The 19,362-nt window shown below is 56.5% G+C and overlaps 1 protein-coding gene across 3 annotated transcripts in view; it reads left to right on the top strand.

The window, feature by feature from the left end:
- The first annotated feature begins 15,747 nt into the window (after positions 1-15,747).
- The window catches only part of FGF1 (fibroblast growth factor 1), a 29,676-nt gene continuing 26,061 nt past the window's right edge, over positions 15,748-19,362 (top strand). For 2 of the 3 annotated variants that reach the window (XM_074916597.1, XM_074916595.1), the window contains exon 1: positions 15,748-15,899. The gene's annotated coding sequence lies outside the window, so the exon portion shown is untranslated. Of the gene's footprint in view, positions 15,900-18,706; positions 18,800-19,362 lie in introns of those variants that run through there. The other variant, XM_074916596.1, reaches the window with a different exon arrangement.

Genomic DNA, 19,362 nt, shown 5'->3' with positions numbered 1-19,362 from the left:
ATTTATGCCATATGCATACAGCCCTATAAAAGCACTAGATATTATTTGGATTACACGCCTTAATTCTACACTCGACAAAGCCACAGGAGCACATACTTTGGTTTTATCCTTCTACATTGTCATTGTTTGTATTAAAAGAGTGTTCCAGCACTTGCAGCTAATACAGAAGAACCTGTAACTAGATTTATAGGACACTGCCTTAGAGGATCAGAATATCTGGGGCTGGAAACTGAATTTTTTTCCAAAGCCACAGAAAGTAATGATGCTGAGACTGTCATTTTCTGATGAGGACAGGATCGAGGCGTTACAAAGCTCTGTCACACATGAGATACCGCACACACTGTGGGACTGGAACCGAGGCCTTGGACAGGCAGCAATTAATGTACCAGATCACAGACTCGTCTCCCCTTTTTCTGGCGTACGCTGTGCTCCATTCATCAGAATACACTCGTCATGTTTGAGCTCTGAGTGTGGGAGCAGAGCAGGGCAGCAGGCACTGGAGAGGAACAGCCATGGACATCTTCCAGCCCAGTTTTCCAAGGATTGTGCATCTAAACTGTAAAGGCCCATCCTTGACCACACATTAACACATTCTCCCTTCCTCAGTCACCTTCATCCCACAGCTAACTTGCTCAGGCAGCAAAGTCAGCAGAAAATTAATCCAGCATTAATAAAAAAAAAAAAAAGAATGGTTTCTACCTAGTTGAGCTCACTCTGGGACCAAATAACCACCAGTGCTGGTGCAAGCGTGGGGGCCACCCCAGGCCCAGCCAAGCAGGAGGAAGAGGAAGGTTGCAAGCGTGTCAGGTCAGATCAACCCCAGCTGCTCTTCCCAGCCCTCCCTCACAGCAGCATTACCTCTGGGTGAGTCAGGCAACCAGCTGGATTAAGCAGGTTGGTTTGAAAATTAACTTTTTCTTTTAGTTTTCAACTGGACCAGCTCCCTGATCTGGCAGAGCACAGCATCCCTCCCACCTCCATTTTCCTGCCCCATCTTTCCGCTGCTTGCGGCGCCTCTGAAACATCATCGCTAACACAGCAGGAACGAGCCACTTCTCCAGGAGAGCTTTCTGCCACTTCAATCAGACTTGTCAGATGAAGCAGGAGCAGGAGGTGGGGAACCAGCCCCGTCCCCGTGCAGCGGCGCTGAGCTGCCGTGTCAGCTCGTGGCACCTCACAGCAGCCTCGGGGCGACAGCCACCCGCAGGGAGGCCGGTACTAGACCCGCTTATCATGCCAGCATCGGGCATTGGGATGCTCCCCTCCTCCTGCTGACCCCGCAGCCCAGCAGCATTCCCAGTGCCTGTGACAGTGTTAGGGGGGAGGGAAGGTGGAAAACCAGCCCCTCCTCAGCTCGGAAAACACCAGACACTCGGGCACACTAATGCATTTCTTTAAGCCTCAGGAGACTACAATGGGCATCTTGACTGTCAGAAACCAGGAGCTACACGAGAGGTTTCTTGGAATTGCCCTCAAGCAGCAATGTTCAAGGTCTATTTATTATGTGACTGTATATCACACACGAGTCTTTCTTGCTCTCAAGGATTTTTTTTTTTAATTGAGCTAGGCACAGATGAAGCATTGTATATGGCCAAAAAAATCAAGTGTTCCAGATAATACATTAGACCATCACAATGAATCTACATGAATCCCCTGTTGTAAACCAAAGGGCATGTATTGACCTATTGTACTGACAACCTTCTGAGAGATCAGATCCTTGAGCTTGGACTTTTTGTTAGCTCTGAATACGACTCCAGAGGAGACACCGAGCACTTCCCATTCTCCAGGGCAGCCATGTCAGCATGGAAATATGCTCTGGGTATGGTCTGACTTGATAGAGCTTTTCCATGTGGCTGCAGCAAATAGCCTTGGAGACACCCTCAACGTATGCTCCCCCACTGAGAATTCAGGAGTTTTACATATGGCTAACGTGATTTTTGATGTGTGTATACCTCTTACAGCAGAACAGTACCTTTCCTTCCTGAGTCACACCTCTAGCAGTCACACATGAATTTCCACCTCCTCGATTTCTTTTCCCTTCTTCAGCCAACTTCTCTTATCCTTGCAGTTGCTCCTCCTGGCCTTCAGGCAGCTTTTCAGGGTGGGCGAGACAACCCAGGGAACAGGTCTCTACACTGAGCAGCAGTGACATGGCTGAGCCCCTGCCTGGGGGCCAGATCTCCCCAAAGTGAAAAGCAAGCAGGACTGGGGTGCCCACTCCCAATCTCCAAAACCTCGTCAGCTCCCAGCTTACACTTGTTAGCCCCCAATAATATATTTTTTTCTTTTTTGGCAAAACTCATCATTAGCCTTTTGTGCTACCAAGTCTCCCTGAGTTTCAGACACCACAGGATTGGTAACAGTTTTTTGGAAGCTGGTTTTGAATGGAAATATCAATGGGAGATGCTATTAGTCAGCCTGCAGTCCTACTTACAGCAATCATCTCCCTATCTATCTCCTTCCAGGTCCCTATATCTGTTGTTAGTGCCTCGGGCAAGCAGCTCTTCTCCCCCACAGAGAGCATATTACCATAGCTATACTGCTACAAGCCTGTCATCTATCTTGGGCTAATTGGCTTCGCCTCCTGCCTTTGCTCTGCAGCAGTCACACCCGCTCATACACGCCCGGGACGTGCCAGCTACTTAGAGCACGGTCTTTGCCAAGCCACTCTCCTGGCACGTGCCTCTGGGAGGCATCGGGAGCGCTGAGAAGAGCAGAAATGGCAATACAGAGCCCACAGGCATCGCATCCAAAGAGAGCTGTCTCCAGACAAAGATAGCACCGCGTCCTTTATCCCCTGGCAGGTGTCGGAGCGGGTACACCAAGCTGCCAAGGGCAGCAAGCACGGGAATGCTCCTCGGGCTTGAGAGTTCTCTGGTGCTTGCACTTCTAGCCCATTTAGGAGGTTGGTTTGCCTCGATTCCTTGTTAAAAATAAAAAACCTTTTCAGTACCCTTCAGTTAAGACACTGAGAAGCCATATATATATATATATATATCTTTGACCCTTCACCTGACCCCTCAAATTTTGCCAACTGGCCCAGTCCTTTCACTCTGTCAGTATGAGGCTTGCTGCAGGGGGTGGCACTTTTCCCAACTCTCTTGGTTTTTGGCACAGTTCTCCAGAGTGCTGCTTGCTTCCCCGTTCCCCAATTTCAGTGGCAGCCTACTTACATTTTTACTACTTCATTAAGGTTGATACTGTGCTCCAACACCTGTCCTGACTGCTAACCTCCTTTCTCCTGTTCAGGTCTGTAACCCCAAAACCAGCCTGCTGTCAGCACCCCAACCAGGACCCTCCCCAGAGCACAGCAATACTCACAAATCCCTTTGGCTTTTCCTAGCCTGGTGCTATGCTTTGACTTTTGTTTCCAGGATGATGATCCCCGTGGTGCTGGAGCCAGGCTTCTACACTCGGTGTCCTTTGTCCTCCCTTAATTTGGTGGTGGTGCTGGTGTTGATGACTATCAAAAGCACCATGAGATCCTTACGTTGAAGTACCACCAAAGAGCAGCTTTTAGAATCATCATGCTTGGGTCTGTGGTCACACTGCCCTGCCCAGGAACTGGGCATAAAATAACTTACAAAACAGAAGCCTCATTTTAGAGAGTAGTGCTTTAACTGGGAGATTGCAGAGGCTCAGTTACCCGGCAGCACAAATCCCTGTTTGACTTGAGCCACAATGACCCCTTCTCTATCTCATTTTAGAGCACCATTCACACTGTAAATGTTAACAGCACTGTGCATACATGCAGAGCCAGAACAAAGCGCTGCATTATTATCCGTTATGTGCAGCATGATTTAATCCATGTCACAAATCATGAAGACAGTGGCTGCGTGGTCATAACTTCTGGAGAGGTGACAATCGTTCAAGCACAAAGATGAGGGTAAGAAATTACCAGGTCAGGGAACGAGGATGTCTGGAGGCATTTAGCACATCTATCGTGATGCAGGAAGAACATCAAGGGACTTCACTGCTTACATGTGTGCATTTGTATATATAATTACCTTCCAGGCAAAACCAGGGCTAACTGCACTGAGGATCACCCTTTCCCTGCTCATGGTCCAGGTTACATCTCAGCCCAAGAGAAAGGTGTGCTTCCAGCTTCAGCTATGCTCTTCACCCCTGGTTTTTTCACTGTGCTACCCAAGAGCTTCACTAGCTCCTTTCCTGCTCAGGCCTCACCTGTGCAGGGATTCTGTGGAGCAAAATGGTGGTTATTTAGCAAGCTGGGAAAATAAAAAAAAAATCCACGCTCTCTGCAGCTGCCGGAGAAGTAGCAAAGGAAACATTACTACAGACCCTGCAGGGAAATTCTTACCAACACAAAAATGACAAGTGATACATAAGTAAGAAGAGTTTCAAGCTTGGGATTCTTTGTGTGAACCCCTTGACATGTAGCACAGCACAGAGAAAATCCACCACGAGAACTAGTGCAGTGGTGCTCATCCTCTGTTCAGCCCCACAGACCTCAGAGACCTGGGAGAGCATCCCAGGCCTCTCCTGCAACTTTTCTTGCACCTAAGCAAGCTCAGATAACATCCTCTGAGAATAAGAAGGGCTCAGAGCAGCAGCTAAGGGCTGAAGTTCAGGATTAAACTGACAGCCACATTGAAATTCCTACGGGACTACATCACAGTGATGAAAAGGTTTCTGAAAGAAAGAAAAGTCGTTGGTCAGATGTTCTCTAAATTCCCTGGGAAGCTTTTCCTAGAGGAAAATAAAAGAACTGACAGGTGCGTTTTGGGCAGCAACAAGGCATTAACTAGGCTGCCCAAGCTACAGCTAAACACACAAAGGCAAAGTCAGAAACAAGTTCTCAATTAAATGGAAAAGTGAAATTAGTCATGCCCCTGGGAATCACTGTAGCACAGGAAGCTGAAATGGAAAAGTAATAAGGGAACCAAGGGCTATGAAATCCTCAAAGATGTTAATGGAAGAAGTATTTAAATAACAGGGTTAATTATAGATATGACAAAGTTTCATTGTCAGGAAAGGCCAAACAGTCTGTCTATTCCTACTCTCACTTTTTTCGGGAAATACAAAATCTCATCAAAGGCCCGGCCAAGCAGCTGCCACTCATTTCCTCTGCAAACACCAAATATCAGCCTCGATCCGTGCTCTACACGGGAGCTTTGGTCCCTGAATGCTCCGTGGAAAAGCATTCCTGCAGGTTGTTACACAGGGGCTTGCAACATGCCGAGGAGCACAGGACCCCGATGCGCTGGGGTGTAGGAGCGGGTCATCCTCTCCCAGAAGGACTCACTGACGTGCCCCTTGGCGACGGAGTAGCAGCAGTCAGCACCCAGAGGTGTAACCAGCCAGTTTTATACCTCGTGTTTACCAAAGGCTGGATGTCAGCTGCTTTCCAGCACACACACACGCCACATACCCCCTCTGAAAGCCATCACGCCGCTGCGTACCAAGGAATTTGTACATCCCTCAGCTCTCCTCTGCAAGCGACACCCTTGGAATCTGTCAGGTTAAGGGACAAAACCAGTCCCGTGCAGCCTGAGACTGAGCCGAAGCTGCGGCCGGGAGGACGCGGCGGTGCGGGACGAGCCCCAGGCTGCGCGGCCGGGCGGAGAGCGTGGAACCCGCAAAGCGATTCCCAGCTCCCGCCGCTGGCGCTGAGCTCCCAAACCCCTCCAGGTTTGGAGGGGACCCCCCGCCCTGGCGGGTGCTCCTTGCAGGAGCCTGGTTCCGTTCCTGAGGCTGGGCCGTGGGGACACAGAGACGCAGGCGGCTCACGGGGCGCCCGCCTCGGACAGCACCTCGCTGACCGCCGGAGCGGAGCGGCAGAAATACAGCACACAGCCCGAGCTTGGCAAGGCGGGCGGGGAACCACTGCCTGCGAGGGGCAGCTCAGAATTAAGACTGTTGAACTTAAAGCGATGTTTAAACCTACATTTTTAAGGCTGTGGGGATTTGGCCTCCCAGTTCCAGAGAGGGGCAGGGGAGCAGCCTAAGGACAAGCAGGATGTGATTTTTCAAGAGCAGCCAACACCCACAGCTCCCTTTTGGGCTGGAGGGGCTCAGCCCCACAGAAGGGATTTGCTCTACACGATGCAGCACTGTGGAGCCTTTTCACCCACAACAGCAGCAAGCTTTCACCAGGGTACATACCGGTGACAGTCGCCCAGATGAGCACTTGCAGCAGAACCACATCCCCTGCATCACAGAGTCATTTCAGTTGGAAAAGCCCTTGAAGATCCTCCAGTCCAACCATTAACCTCACACTGACCATTCTCAACTCCACCAGATCCCTCAGCACTGGGTCAGTCAAGCCCAGACCCATGGCAGGAAGGCCTTTGCCCACCACCAGCATCAAACACCTACGTGCCCCATCCCAGTACACCCCACGACCCACCTTTGCCTGTGCAGGAGCTGGAGGCAAGTCCCAGTGCTGCAACAGCAAAGACTCCAGAACAGACCCCTGCACCCAGGCTGGCCGCCCAGCACAGCCACCCCAGGCCAGGGCACCACATTGCTCCCCAAAGGCTACAGCCACCTGGAGCAGTGGGATTTAAACTCTGCTCCACCCCGTAGCCCATCAGCACTGACACCCTGCAGCTGGTCCCTCTCCCAGCAGCACCCTGGGCAGGGTGAGCCCCTCACGGAGAGCACCTGGAAGCCCAGACTCACAGAATCACAGGATGAACCTGTGAAGATCACCCAGTCCCACCCCCTGCCCCGGGCAGGGCCACCTTCCACCAGCCCAGGTTGCCCAAAGCCCCGTCCAGCCTGACCTTGAACCCTTCCAGGGAGGGGGCAGCCACAGCTTCTCTGGGCAACCGGCTCCAGCCTCTCACCACCCGCATTGTAAAAAAATCTCTTCCTTATGTCCCATTTAAACCGAGCCCAAGGGGCCGAAGAGCCTTCACCCATCCTGCAGCTCAGTTTTCTCCCACTTCGACGTTCCAGCCTGCGCGCTGCTGCCTGCCCTGCGCTGCTCCAGCTCCGCACGGCCCAGAGCGGGGGTGCAGGCGGGAAGGAGCACGCTGCAGCCAGCTCAGACCCCCGCCCGACAGCCCCCCTGGGCTCGCTTTCCTCGTGTGTCAAAGTACAGCGGCAGGCTGTAATAAAACGGCAGACACGCCGTGAATAAACAGTCCCTAGCGATCCCCAGGCCGAACTGCGAGCTGCCAGGGCACGCGAGGCAGATGGGAACTGCTTCTTGCAGGCGCCTTCTGGGGTGGTTTGAAGCCATACAAAACCTCCGACCACTTAAGTGGGGTTATATTATCGTAAGACAATTCCAAGGAGAGGAATGTTTTCCCAAAATTTGTATAACCACTGGAAAAAAGTCACAAACCACTGTGAAATTGAGCTGAAGCTGTATTTCCAGGAATTAGAACCAGAAGTTCCCAAACCAAACTCCAGTTTCCTTTTTGGAGGGTTTCCAGGGATGTCTGCTGTGCATTAGCCCTGGTACGACCCGTAAGATGGATGTAAGCGCTGGCTCTCCCTGTGTAAATATTAATTTCCTCCTGTTTCTGTTCAGTGGTCCCAGCCTCTGTGTTCCCCCTTTTTCTGTCTGCTCCTGGAAGCTGGATGGAGGTTCTCCTCTCCCCCAGCACTCGGTGACCACCCCTCACACGCTCCTTTTGCCCCGGTGCCAGCTTTACATCAATTCCCCGCTGTTGGCTTCAGTGGAAATCATTTTGTTTTTCATAACTACAGCAAGGCCACTGCCTTTCCTGGATAAAAATGCCTTCAAGAGTAGCTAATGGCATCTCCAAAATCCTGTGGAAATCCCCACTAACTATTCCGACTTTTCCCGGAAACCCAGAGCCCTTGGGGCTGGGACTGGGAGGCGGGAGCTGGCCGCTGCGGCTCTGTCTGCCCGGCTCTGCCGGAGGCTGCAGACCCCCAGCGTGGTGCCCACACCGCCTTTGCCTGTCATTAGCTCTGCACTTGGTTTGGACCCTTCTCTGCAGTCCCCGGGGTTGGCGTTTCCTTTCCCTTCTCTCAGCAGAAGCCGGGGAAGGGCAGCTGAGCAGGAGGGTGCTGTGGGGGGGCCCAAGGGGCTGGGTGTGATGGGAGACCTCAGGGTCTCTGCGGGGCCAGGGCCCAGGGGAGCTGGGAGGGAGAGGAACAGAGATGCTGCAGCCGAGCTGATTTACAAGAAAAGAGAAGAAGAACCAGGAAACAGATTTGCATTTTGTTAAGTTAATGAACTGAAGAAGGAAGACGAGGCGCTGCCCTGCGGGGAGGTGTGCGGCCCATCCCTGCGCCCGGCAGCCCACCCCACAGCCGGAGAGGGACCCCGGCTTTGAATTCAAGGATGTTTTGTCCCGCTCCGGGGAGGCGGCTTCTTCCGAGCAGAGCAGATCAGAGGCCGAAGCTCGCCTTCCCTCCTCAGCCTCACACAGAGGCAGCCCGCAGCCAAGGGCTCATGGCAGGTGGGGAGCAGGGACCACCCCGTGGCACTAGGAATGATCCGGGGGACGCGTCTGCTCCCAGTGGAAGCGTTTTGCCCGTGAACTGAGAGGGCCATGTGGGAGAGCAGCCCCCGAGGAGCAGCGTGGGGTGGGACACAGCCACAGAAAACACCCGGTTGTGTGAAACTGATTGTGGGGAGGCCCAGTAACAACCAGTAAAGTACCGATACCTGTGGCCGTGCGTTTCTCTACGCTCCAGAGCTCTCCGAGGAGACGGGTGAGGACTGATGGTGCGGTTTCAGCGGTGCCAGCAGCGGATGCACGGCCAGATCCTGGCGCCTCACTTAACCCGCTCTTACCGTGTCAGCACATAAACACATCGCCCGGCCAGAAACCCTGCCTGTCCCCCCAGATCGGAGCGGCGGCTTCACCGTGCGCCTCAGGGACAAGGGGACTGAAGCTGCGCAGGAGGTGGGCCGCTCCGGGAGCAGAGCGAAATTATCCTCATCATCTCAATTATTTTTCAATCATATATTTCGCCTGTTCAAGGTCATGGCATGAAGTGTTCTCACACTGCACAGGACACCCCAGCAAATGCAGCCCTCGGGGCAGAGCCGCAGTAAGCAGATCCACCTCCTCGTGTTCACCTTGCCGCAGAGAACCCCAGCGCGGAACCGTGTTTACTTTCACGGCAGCATTTGCAGAGGACATGCCCTTGAAACGTGCAGAATAGATACTGATGATTGGGAGCAATTCCGTTTGCCATTAAAAACATTAGGCGACTGGAGAGCTCCTCATCTGTTACCTGCTGCAAGGGCACACAGGACACCGCGGCAGCCCCGGGAGGTCCCGAGGGCATCGCTGCCCGCCCTGCATCGCTACCCTCCCTGTATCGCTGCCTGCCCACCCTGCATCGCTGCCCACCCTGCATCGCTGCCCACCCTGCATCGCTGCCCGCCCTGCATCACTGCCCACCCTGCATCGCTGCCCACCCTGCATCGCTGCCCACCCTGCATCACTGCCCACCCTGCATCGCTGCCCGCCCTGCCTGCTCCTGGCCCTGCAGCAGCCCCAGGAGGTCTTGCGGGCACTGCTGCCCACCCTGCCCACACCTGCGGCGCAGACGGGCAGCCCAGCCGAGGGTCAGTCAGCCAAGGGTCAGCCTCCCGGGGTCAGCGCCAAGGTGCCTGTCCCCGTACAACACTCCCCTTTCCAGTCCCACTCCTCTGCGGCTTCTCACTCGAGTTCCCAGGAGAGCAGCGGTCCCTTTCCCTGCAAAGCCGTCCCGCTGAAACCAGTAACAGTTCCTGATTAATGAGTCTGGCCCTGCTCATTCCTCTCCCGTTTGGGTTTCTTTGCTTTCCCCTTCCCGTGGTGGGACGCAGGAGGGTGTGAGGTCTCTGCGAGCCAGGTTGCACGTCTGTTTATATTCACTTGGCTTGTGAGATGGAGTTTGAAACAGCCCTCTCAAACTAAAAATACATTATTTACTGCACATTTAAATATTTGTTTCCTAGTGGGTTGGACTCAAGTGAACTGTATTTTCTACAACACTGTTTAAGTATGACTTACATTCTTCCCCATTGCCTTTGGTTTTGTACCATTAATTTTCTCGCTCATGTCTTTATTAGCCACAGTGAGGTTTTCCTGTGACTTTACACAGCAAAAAAATGAAATGGAAAAAAAATTTCAAAAGAATAAACCCAAAGATTTTAGAAATTACTTTGAAATTTAATTCATCTCTCACTAATTCGATCTGTAGGAAGCACAGCAGCAAATCAAATACAGAATATTTCTTAATTATTCAAGAGCACTTCCCCATGCAAGTACATCAACCCAGTCTGGGCATGCAATTATTATATTTTATAACAATAGTACCACGGCGTGCTCAAGCGGACTGTCACAGCCTTTTCCTGCAGATTATCTGACTCACCAAGCCCTTCCCACGGCGCCCGTGTTTCGCTCTGGACGGGCCGTTATTTCCAGCCGCAGCCTGGCAGGGCAGGGCTGGGTTTCACTGGTGGGGGCTCCCCACGGCCCCGGCTGCAGCATCTGACACATCGTTCTGGGGGGACGGGACCAGCTCCCCGACTGCATCAGCGTCTCCTCTGCCTGCTCAGCACCCGGGGCCAGGGCGTGCTGGCCACGACCTGCATGGGCTGAGCCCAGGAGAGGGGCGCTTGTGGAGCGCGGCTGGTCAGGAGTCAAGGTCTGGAGCGAGCCCTGTGCTGGGAGCCCCGCAGGTATCTCGGCCTGGCCACGTAGGACCCGTCATTGTGGGGTGTTAGGTCACGGCACAGAGGTTTTGCCTGAATTTTTTTGGGGGAAAAAACCCAAATGCACCAAAAAATCATGTCAGTGTTTACGGCAGGTTGCCCATATTTGATCCAAGGTGACTCCTGCTGTCTTCTGGACATACATTTTGTGAAAATAATTCAGTGTGAAAGCCCAAATGATTTTCCTCGCTTGTGGAACTGGGCAAGTTCCTCATTCATTCCGTACTTCCCAGTCGGACATTGGTGCAGCCAGACCCCCCCGGCTGGGACAGCTGCCCCCCGTGCACTGCACAGCCCCGCGCTCAGCACCCGAGAGAAGGGCGAGCTGCGATTTTCTGGGTTAATAGCCAGGATGCCAGTGAAGGGGAGACACAGAGATTCCTTTGTGCCAGCTCCAAGTGCCTCTGTTCCAGGAGAACGGCTTATAACCGACCTTGCTTTGTGTGGCCAGCCCTGGCTGACACTATTTGCACAAGTGGCTGAGCTGACAAAGACAAAATCAGGAATTCTTGGAGATTTTGGGCAGTGAGGTATCTCCTGGAGCAGCCCCTAGACACTGAAGCCCCAGTTTTGTTTTCTTCTTGGGGTTCAGATCAGAAAATCCAATGCCCCAATGAGCAGAGCATCCCCAGGCTGCCCTCCCTCCCCTCCTGCAAGCCCAAGGCAAAGAAGAAGGCAGCAAAGCAAAAGAAATATCAACCAGTGACACGCGTACAGAGAGCTGGGCTCCTTCAGTTCCAAACATCCATGTGACCTCCCGGGCTCTGCCCCCCCTGCAGTGCCAGCACCCAGCACCCACAGCCCCGCAGCCTGCTTACACCAAAACAAGGAAAGACAAATCTTGTTTCCATTGTCAAACACGTGGGAAATAAAATTAAAACCAGTCAGTCAAATATGAACGTGGTGGGGCTGGTGATGAGCGTCACACGCGTTCCAGATGTGTTAGTACAAAATAAAAAAATGTATTTTAAGACGTTTGCCGCTGTCCTGGTTGCGGGGCTGATGTCTGGGTGTCGGGGGAAGTTTGGAGCTTACCAACAGGGTGAAGGTAGCAGAGCACGGCCCCCCGGTGCTCCCCTGGGAACGTCTTCATCATCACTGGATACTGCCCCGGCAGTACGGGCTGCTGGAATCGGGAGACATAACCAGCTCTGTTATGGTGGAAGAGGCCAAGGAGACAGAAAGGGTGTTATTGCAAGAGCCATTGCTAATAGATGAACAAATAAGGAACAAAATAATTTATATAAACTGGACTTGATATTTGTCAAAGAGGAAAAAGCCCTGGTGGTAGATGCCACCATTAGGTAGGGAAGTAAATCAGCATCGCTGGTGGAAGCAGCGTAGGACAAAGTAAAGAAACCCCAACGTCTCAAAGGTCAAGGGCAAGAGTTGACCAGCGCTACTGGGCCGGTCCTCGTGCAGCTCTGGGAGCGGCGGCTGCGGGACGAGCGCTTCGCAAAGCCGGAGGAGCCTGCGGCCTCTCATCAGGTGGGAGACGCTGGCAGGTGGTGGGGAGGGCACGGGACGTGGCCGGGGGTGGCAGCTCTTCCCCGGCACCGCGACCCCCGGCAGAGGCTTGGCGCAGGGACCAGCCGGGCCGGCTCCAGCGACGCGGGCTCTGACGGGGCCAAGACGGGACTTTTCCACCTTTCCCTCGGAGCCAGCGCAGGCGGGACGGCTGCTGCTCGGGCTAACAGAGCAGTTTCCCAGGTGGGGAGAGAGCTGCCTTGGCTCGCCTTGGGGGAAGCGGAGGCAGCTCCGAAAGCTATGGCAACCACACAACAATCCGAGGCAGGAGGGAGTGATGATAACGAGCAGACAGCAGCTACGGGCCTCACCTCGGGTGGGTTTTGTAAACCTACGAGTGCAGCTGGAAGAGGCAGCGGGCGATGCACCACCTCCCTGCCTGCGGGAACTACCTGGATGTCAGCGGCTCCCAACGTCAGGCAGGTTAAAAGCAGCCTGAGCCGGGTAATCCGAGCCCTGAGGAGCCTCCCGGGCTCTTTGCGTTTATAGTCGGTAAATTTTCCAAGACTGGGAGGAGTGAAAAGCGAAGGTGCCGGTGGGCTCCCGGCGGCAGCAGCCTGCCAGCCCGGTGCTGCGCTCGGGACGAGGCCGCAGTGGCAGATTGATGCCGGGCTTGATGGAGCAGGGCAGGGTCAGGCTGGCTCTGAGGAAGGATTTCTGTGCAGAAGGGGCTGTTGGGCGTTGGAATGGGCTGCCCAGGGCAGGGGGGAGTCCCCGGGATCCCTGGAGGGGTTGAAGAGTCGGGCTGAGCCAGCGCTGAGGGATCTGGGGGAGTTGGGAAGGGTCAGGGGGAGGGTCATGGTTGGGCTGGAGGATCTTTCCAACCGAGATGATTCTGTGATTCTGTGAAAGGAGGAAACAACACCGGGAGGCGGAGGAGTAGGAAAAATGGGTTCTGTCAAGCTAACGATCTATTTTTAGATAAAACCATAATTAAGTCAGTACTTGATAATAGCAGTACTTTTAAGGTAACAGGGCTTCTGTTACATATCTGATCTGCAACAAATGCAACATGGCACATATTAAATGAATCAAAAATGTCTGCTGTCCCCGAAATGTGATTACAGGAGAAGATTCCTCATTTGGTGAGTGTATCCAGGAGAGTCCTCTGGGAATCAGCTCTTGACTCCAAACTAGTGCTGAGCTCAAGTAAACAATGTTCATTTCAATATATAAGGTCATCTGTAAGGAACAAAGGGTGGGAGTCATTCTTCAGGAGGGGCTGCTCCCTCCGGGGAAACGGCGACTGGGAAAGGCCGGCGGGATCCTGGCGAACGAGCGGGGACGGAGAGCGATGCACGAGACCATGGGAAGGACAAACGAAATTACCCAACTGCGAGTCTGGGGGGCAGAGCGGCTGGTTCTGGCAGAAATCAGGGCGAGTGGGACGACCGTGAAGAGGAACAGTCTGCCAGCCGCAGCGGGCGGGCGAGGCCTGGCACCGCCTGTGGCCGCCTGCGCTGCGGGGGCAAACCCGAGCCCGGAGCCGTGGCGGCGGCAGCGGGGTCCTGGGCCCGCGGGGGTGCCGCCAGATGTGGCAGTGCCAGCTGTGCCCGCTGCCTGCCCTGCTGCCACCCAGATGTGCTCCAGCTGCAGGCGCTGCCGCCCGCCAACGGCCTGACCTGTTTGGGCCTCGCATGCCCCACGGCTGCCAGATGTGCCACAGCCGCTCCAGCTGTGCCCCCTCCAGCTGTGCCAAGCCCCAGCTGTGCCCCCCAGCAGCGCTCGCTCCCCTTCTGCGCCACAGCCCCCCCTTTGCCAGCCCCCAGCTGAGCGCATCCCCCAGCGGTGCCCCCCCATCCAGCTGTGCCCAGCTGCGGTCCCGGCCCTCCGCATCCAGCTGTGCCCAGCTGTGGCCCCGCGGCGCCCCCTGGCGGTCCCTCCCTCTCCTGCAGGAGTGTCTCTGCTCGTCGCCTCCTTCATCCCTTCATTAAAATAATTACAATTATACAGTCATTGTTTTCCCCTTGAGCCCCCCCCGGCCCGAACTCGCCGCGGAGGGGACAAGGGGCTCCACAGGCGCTTGTGGTTTCTGCACCGTTATCACAGACTCAGCATTAATTTGCTGAGAGAGCGAAAGAAAAGCCTCTACCCCGGTGGTGTCGGTACAGCAAGAGTCCCCCGCAAAAGAGAACAGAGCATTCAGTAGGTGTCAGAGCGCAATTCTTCATTTCACAGACCAACGGTTAATAAAGCTGGAAAAAAATCATTTTATGTATTATCCTTCTACGTATAAACATAGACGGAGTGGCTTCGATGTTTTCAACCTGGATTTTTTGTGAATCTGGAATAACCCACGTCTCTGTAAACCAAACGCCTACCTCTGATTAAAGTTTCACACCGCGGGTCCCATCCTGCACCTGGCCCGTGCTGCCGCGTGCCGCCCGCCCGCGGGGCTGTGCAGCTCCATGCTGGCCGCCGAAACTGGCTTCTGCCGCGGCTACACTGGAGACGCTTCCTGAGGAGAGGGAAATCCAGGTTTCTCCGAGACTCCGGCTTGTCTGGGCACAGGCGTGTCCGTGCACACACCCTCTCCCAGCTGCAATAAGCCCCCTCTCCCCCACCCTGCGCCAGCGACACAGCGTGGAGAGCGCCCAGGGGGATCAGCCCCCTTCCACGGGCACCTCTGCTCTCCGGCACAGAACCTTTAGTGAGTTTTATTCACACCAAGACCCGATTTCAGCAACCAAATACTCCCTGACAGGATCTGCTCCTCCCGACGCCCACAGTGAAAGGGCACGGACACGTCCACGTGTGACACGTGTGTGTGGGCACCGGCCAGACGTGGTGTCACACCCCAGCACCCCCTTCCTACCCCACTCCTGCCTCCCACCGAGCCGGGCTGCCCCTCCCCACCACCACCCTTCATCTGCGGGGGGCTGAAAGACATAAACGGGTTAAAAACAATCAGCCCTGCCAGGGGCTGGAGGCATCGGGATGTCCCCAAGGACCTGTCCCTGTGGGAGGCCCCAGCACAGGGACCTGTGCACGCTGTGGCGCAGCCTCGGCCTCCAGCATGTCGTGGGGAGGACCCCCACCAGCCCCCCACCCCCCCGTGCCCATGCACATCCATCTCCCCCGAGCACTGGTGGGGGACGATGAGCAGTTTGCGGGGTCAGGCCTCACAGTGGTTTACATCAAGGCTGCTGCAAGCTGCGAGCGGCTTTTTAAATGGATTTATCTCCCGTCAGCAACCTGACAGGCTGGCTGGGGGGGGAAATGAGCAGAGTAAGTGCTGGGGAGACCTGGACAGCAGGAGCCCTGGGGGTCACGGGGCGGGGGGAGCACAGGGCAGCCTGTTGGCCATCGTCCCCTGAGCGTGCAGAAGCGGCCTGGGGACAGAAGGGGCTTTGCAGCGGGAGAGGGAAAGGGCTGGGGAGGACACGGGGACCTGAGCCGGCAGTGGGGTCTAACCCCACCCTGGGGGCAGGCAGGCAGAGGTCCTGCGAGGCCCTTGGGGTGGGGGGGAGGCAGGCTGGGCTAAATCCTCGTCTTTCACCTGGGCTGGAGTCCAGACCCGAAATAGCAGTCCAAAAACAAGATCACATGAGAGGAAAAAAATAGCAAGGCGACGGATTATCCATCCTTCCTCGCCCCACGGGGGTGCAGAGCGGCGGCCGGCGCTGCCACCCGCGGCGGTGCCGTGTCCGTCCGAGGGACGCTGCCCTGCTCCGGAGCCGCCCGTGAGGGATGCGAGGGCCTGCGGGTGTGGGTGAGCATCGCTCCGGGACCTTCCTCAGCCCCCCCCGGGGAGCGAGGAGAGGGGCAGGGTGACCCCCAGCAGCATCAGCCTCCCCGCTGCGCCCATAGTGCTGCTGCCTGCGCCGGTGCCACCATCACCTCCCAGCCCCGGGAGCGAGGAGCCCTTCCAGCATCCCCCAGTGCCCCCGCCCCGGTGTCCTGGCAGAGCCGCGGCCCCGTGGGGGCTTTGCGACCCCTTCCCGAATAATCTGCCACACGCAGACCTGAACTCCTGGCCAAGTTTGCCGGCTCAGCCGGGTGTGTGGGCTGGGGAACAACTGGGGTTTCTTTTTCCTCTCGCCAGGCTCAGAGGCAGGGAGCAGGCGGGGAGGCAGGAGGGGGGCACGTTCCTCCCCAGCACTGGTCCCAGCTTGAGCCGATACAGCCCCAAGAGGGATGAAACCAAAGCCTGGGGCCTGGGGGATCTCGTGGGTCTCGTTGGAAAGGTGCAGAAAGTTTTGCCTAAGTCGTCTCTGCTGCACGATGGTGGTTTGGGGGGGGAGAGGGGACGCTCGGCTGCCCGCACAGGCACCGCCTGCCTGCGGCTGGGACTGGGCAGAGGGAAGCACCTCCTGCTCCCTCGGGGCTGAACGCGGCTCGATGGTTAATTATTCACTTGCTTCCAAACAACCCCAAGAAGTGTCTGATGTTATTTATGGGACTCATATATAACTGGGGAGGGCGGGAGGAGGCCGAGCTGGCGGTGAAGGCAGTGACCCCCCTCCCCGCACAGCAGCAGGGCCCCGGGGGCCGTGGAGGCACCGGCAGCGTCTGGGCTTCGGCCAAGGCGCTTCTCAGCGCAGGGGGGATGTTGCTTCGTGTGAGAAAATGGAGCAGCATTTCCTAATATTCCCGATATCCTGACAACCCCAATGCCTCTCAGCTGGGAAAGCCCAGGCCAAAGCCAGGGCTGCTCTTTTCTGAGGTTCAGAAATGTTTGGCTGGAGCTTTCTTATTTTTTCTTTCTATTTTCAACGTGGCTGAAATAGCAGGAGGAAATCTTATGTGGGCTTGTTCAAACTGAAAGAAAAAAAAGCAATATTGACGTGCTAGAAAGTCCCCAAGTGTGCGGGTGCTGCTGGATGCTTTAGGAGCCGTCCCGACGCGCTGCTGTTAACCGCACCCAGCTAGGATGTGTTTTTATCAGAACGCCTGGGCTCAGTACGCTCTCAGCCCAGACTGCCTGTCCAAACATACAGGCTCTGTGTGAGCCAGGACTAAAAGCCTATTCTAAGCGAGCCTTAGATAACGCAGCTTAAATACCACATCAAAGCAGCCGTGGAGGCGGGCCAAGCTCTGAAGTCACGGCACTTGCTTCTCCAACGCTGCAGCCAGCTAACGCGCAGCACCCCGCAGCCCCTGCACGGCCTGCGCCCCGCGAGCCCACTGCGGGCACCCCGCGAGACCACCATGGCCTGGCACCCTGCGAGCCCACTGTGGGCACCCCACGAGCCCACCATGGGCTCCCCATGAGCCCACTGTGGTCTGGCACCCCACGAGCCCACCACGAGCCCACCATGGTCTGGCACTCCACAAGCCACCATGGGCTCCCCATGAGCCCACCGCAGTCTGGCACCCCGTGAGCCCACTGTGGGCTCCCCACGAGCCCACTGCTGGCACCCCATGAGCCCACCGCAGGGTCCCCACGAGCCCAAGGCGCTGGCAGCGGCACCAAGCCCAAGCTCTGGCGAGATGGCCTCGGCCTTGGGGACCTGGGGCTGTATTTTGGGGGCTGGCCGCCCTCTCCAGAGCTTTGGCTTTTCCAGCCAAGCTCTCCCCAGCCCCCAGCCCGGTGCCAGCACCCGGCGAGGCCCCGCAGGCCCCGCCTGCCCAGGCCCCCTCCCTCGGCACTGGGCAGAGCCCCCAGCCCCGCTGGTGGGGTGCACCCGGGAGCTGCCCGGGGGGGTCCATCCCCGGGAGAGCCCCGAAACAACCAGCGCTTGTGCGGAACAGCACGGAGCACAGGGATGGGGATGGGAAAGCCAGGGACAGAAACCCTGCTTGGCCGCCAGCTTTTCGGGGGAGGGTTTTTGGGGGGATTTGAGGTTTTTTTCGTTTTGTTTTGTTTTTCCCTGTGACCCTGCTGCGCCGCAGTCCGCTGTTTCCCCGGCGATGGGAGGCCCGACAGCAGCCCCCGCCCGGGGGGCTGACCCAGCGGGGCCGGCAGCGCAGGCAGCGCAGGCAGCGCAGGCAGCGCAGGGAGTGCAGGCAGCGCAGGCAGCGCAGGCAGCGCAGGGAGCGCAGGCAGCGAAGGGAGCGCAGGCAGCGCAGGCAGCGAAGGGAGCGCAGGCAGCGCAGGCAGCGCAGGGAGCGCAGGCAGCGAAGGGAGCGCAGGCAGCGCAGGCAGCGCAGGGAGCGCAGGCAGCGAAGGGAGCGCAGGCAGCGCAGGCAGCGCAGGGAGCGCAGGCAGCGAAGGGAGCGCAGGCAGCGCAGGCAGCGCAGGCAGCGCAGGCAGCGCAGGCAGTGAAGGGAGCGCAGGCAGCGCAGGCAGCGCAGGCAGTGAAGGGAGCGCAGGCAGCGCAGGCAGCGCAGGCAGCGCAGGCAGCGCAGGCAGCGAAGGGAGCGCAGGCAGCGCAGGGAGTGCAGGCAGCGGAGGCAGCGCAGGCAGCGCAGGGAGTGCAGGCAGCGAAGGCAGCGCAGGCAGCGCAGGCAGCCGCCGGGCAGGTGACCGGTCCCGCTCGCTCCGGGGGGGGCAGCCGCGATCGAGCATCGCCTCCCCCTTCTCTTCCTTCCTCCCCGCGGAACCCTCCTGCCGCCGCGAGGCAGCTTTCATCATCATCATCATCTTTTTTTTTTTTTTTTTTTTTTGCTTTATTCGATCCCGTTTCTCCCTGCGCTCGACACGGCGGAGCCGCTGCCGGGAGAACCGCGGTAGGTGCCGCGGCGGGGCGGGGGGGGGCTGAGCCCACCGGGGTGCCCACGCGTGTCCTGCGAGTCCCCCGGATCCCCGCGGGGGGGGGGGGGGGTGCGGGGGGACAGGGCCCCTCTCCAGGGCCAGCTTTAGGGGGTCAGGGTGCTGCTCCCCCACTCGGCTTGGCCCAAAACCCCCAAACCCTGCAAGGGGCTGGGAGAGGAGGGGCTCGAAAAACGGGAGCGTCACTGCAAATTGCAATCCCCAAATTGCTGCCAGTTAACCTAAAGCTTTGGGCAGAAGCCCGGATCAGAGTTTGAATTGGAATATAAAAACATTTTAACTACGAGACACAATATTTGGACCATTAAAAAAAAAAAACCACCAGACAAATAGGGAGTTTGTTGAAGTGACACAGCATGCTAAAACGGTCCGGTTTTGATGGAAAAAAAAAAAATCCTTAAAAAAAAAAAAAGTCCTTGGGCCTACTCTACCCAGACACCCAAGTCCTACTGAAAAATATTTTTTGACTTGCATAAGATTTTATAAATTCACATCTTACTAGAATTGATTATGCGTAACC

This window comes from Athene noctua, chromosome 12 (assembly GCF_965140245.1).
Source record: "Athene noctua chromosome 12, bAthNoc1.hap1.1, whole genome shotgun sequence".
Lineage (NCBI taxonomy): Eukaryota > Metazoa > Chordata > Aves > Strigiformes > Strigidae > Athene > Athene noctua.
Note: the sequence above shows the minus strand (reverse complement) of the source record. Positions and strands in the feature narration are given on the sequence as shown.